This window comes from Triticum urartu, chromosome 2A (genome assembly GCF_056163025.1).
Source record: "Triticum urartu cultivar PI428250 chromosome 2A, HENAU_Tu73, whole genome shotgun sequence".
NCBI classification, from domain to species: Eukaryota; Viridiplantae; Streptophyta; class Magnoliopsida; order Poales; family Poaceae; genus Triticum; species Triticum urartu.
Genome location: NC_141874.1, coordinates 552,340,247 through 552,343,143, shown reverse-complemented (window position 1 = coordinate 552,343,143; position 2,897 = coordinate 552,340,247). Strand labels below are relative to the sequence as shown.

Here is a 2,897-nt window from a genome sequence, read left to right as displayed (position 1 = left end):
CCCGCCAATGTGGATGCAATCTTGAGCATACCACTTTGTACAAGAAATAATGAGGATTTCTGGGCATGGGATTTCGAGAAGAATGGTTTGTTCACAGTGAGGCGGGTGTACCACATGCTCACCCACACACAGCGCCGGCAGGAGGCTTGGCTCGATGGGTGTGCGAGCTCCTCCAATTCTGGAGCCGAGGAGAATGAATGGAAGCAGCTCTGGCAGGTGGATGTCCCAGGAAAGCTACGCAATTTTTTGTGGAGACTGGCAACGCATTCTATTCCGACTAAAGACGTCTGGCATCATCGACATATTTCATGATCTGATAGTTGCCAGTTGTGTGGAGCGACAGACTCATGGCGTCATTCCCTACTCGAGTGCACAGCGTCGAGGTGTGTCTGTGCTTTTGTTGATAGCGACTTAGCTGAGCACTTAATTGCTACGACGGGCCCAAGCGCAAAACATTGGCTCTTTGGGATGATGGATACTTCATCACATGAAAAGTTTGTCACCCTCACGGTGACTCTCTGGGCTATATGGACAGCAAGGCGGAAGGCCATCCATGAGTCTATTTTCCAAAGTCCTCTGGCCACACATATATTCATTCAACGCTTCATTGCTGAATTGGAGAGCATCAAGAATGCCCCTAGACCGATGAGACCTACTCCCTTTGCAAATGTTTGGCTGCACTAGGTTTGGACGCCTCCTTCAGCAGGGATGTTTAAGAACAATGTGGACGGAGGGCTCTCCCGAGATGGCTTCATGGGCACACCCTCTGCTGTATGCCGTGATGACAAGGGCCTTCTCTTAGGGTCCTCGGCGATGGTTTTTCCAGGCATTAATAACCCAGTCTGTCTTGAAACACTAGCATGTAGAGAAGCGCAAGCACTTGCACAAGATCTGAATCTAGGAAGAATCATCATCTCATGTAATAGTGGAGTGTTGTCATTTGTCAATGATATAAAGCATGTCTCACAAGGGAAGAATAGTTCAAGAGATCAATGCGAATCAGCAACTTTTTGAAGCATGTGATATCATCTTCGAAGATAGGACACAAACAAAGAAGCTCATAGCTTGGTTAAATTTTTGGTTTCTCTTAACCAGGGTCACCTTTTGTGGCTGGGCTATCCACATTACCCTTTTTGTATTCATTTGAACTTTCAATTAATCAATAAAGTGTCCTTCACCCCTAAAAAAAACTAGAAGCACCCACGTGTAGGGCCCCCCTCCAAAAAAACACGTGTAGGGCGGTGTGTATATGGACGGTTTTTTTAAATTCGTTTTGAAATTCATCATGCACGGGACATGGCCCGTCCCCGTCGTCGAACAAAGCGACAATCCCGTCTGCCGTCTTCTGTGCCCCCTCCGTCCCCTCCGCTGTGCGGCCACAAGGATAAGTTTCTTCCTCGAATAGCTACCACCTACCAGTCACTCCCCCACGCACCCATCCACTCACAGCACCAAAAAGGGTCGGCATGGCTCTGGCCGCCGCCGTCGCCGTACCGTTCCTCCTCCACGCCCGCCTGGGACCGCGCTTCGTGCCGGCGCTGTCCCCCCGCCGCCTGCTGTCCTGCTCCACAACCGCCTATGAGCCCCCTCACTCCGCGCGGCCGCCGGCGTCGAAGCAGGCCGAGCCCGTGTCCCAGGTGCCGTGGAGGGCCGCGGAGGCCGAGATCCTCAGCGACGTCGAACCCATCGTGCAGCTCATCAAGGACATCCTCCATTCGGACAGATACGCAGACGGCGAATGCCTTGGTCCCGCCGACGAAATCGTCGTTGCGGAAAAGATCCTTGCCTACCATCCACGCGCTGAAGATAAGATTGGCTGTGGGCTTGACGGTATCATGGTCGATAGGCACCCGCAGTTCAGGAAGTCGAGATGCCTCTTCGTAGTTCGCACGGACGGCGTCTGGATCGATTTCTCGTACCAGAAGTGCCTCCGTGAGTACATCCGGAGAAAGTATCCATCGCATGGGGAGCGATTTATACGAGAACATTTCAAGCGAACCTGAAGGCTAGTTTAGCTGATCCTTTAGTAATGCAAAAAATGTTGTATGTTTTGAAATCCCTTGTCTATATTATTGAGCAAATTAGCTTATGTTTGTTTGTTTCAAAACAAAAGAAGAAGAAGGGTAGGCATCATTGGTGATCTAGTTTGGTTTAGTCCTCTGTTTGTCTTGGGTTTATGCAGGCGTTTATGACTGGCCGGAAGTCCCCGAGCATGTCGTGCCCAGTAGTGCTTCAGTCGGGTTCACTTTGGGCCTTGGTCCAGACCTGGGCTACTTTCTTTTTCGACTGGCGTATGGGATGATTTATTATTGATGAAAAATACGGAGGCCGCTGAATACTGTGATGCCTCTGGTTCAGAGGATGAGTTTCAACAAGTCATCCATCCACTTTACAAAGGATTGTCCGTGCGTTCTTATGGATGAAATCAAATCTGGTCTGGAGATTTGCCCGACATCCTTCAAAACATTCGGGCGGCGCGTGGATCCTTCCCAATGAAATACTTAGGCCATCCGATCTCCATGTGGCAGCTCAAAAAGGTTGACTTCCAATTCCTAGAGGATAAGGCGGCGGCAAAGTTGGTCCCTTGGGACGGGCAAATGATCACGCCCATGGCACACACCATCTTGGTCAAGTCGGTGCTTTCCTCCCAAGCCATCTACTTTATCACTCCGCTCGTTGTCCCTCTAGCACCCTCAATAATCTTAACAAGTTTAAGCGCGCATTCCTTTTTGAGGGGACTAATAAGACCACTGGGGCCAAATGCAAGGTCAATTGGGACTCCGTTTGCCGCCCAATTGCCTATGGGGGTCTTGGGAGTGCTAAACACGGGCAAATTTGTTGGGCGCTAAGACTACGTTGGATTTGATTTGAGTGAAAGAAGCCAACAAAGATCATGG

The 2,897-nt window shown here is 50.2% G+C and overlaps 1 pseudogene; it reads left to right on the top strand.

Annotated features, from left to right (window-relative positions):
• Window positions 1-1,358: 1,358 nt before the first annotated feature.
• On the top strand, window positions 1,359-2,154 carry LOC125534344 (protein DCL homolog, chloroplastic pseudogene; annotated as a pseudogene).
• The last annotated feature ends 743 nt before the right edge of the window (window positions 2,155-2,897 follow it).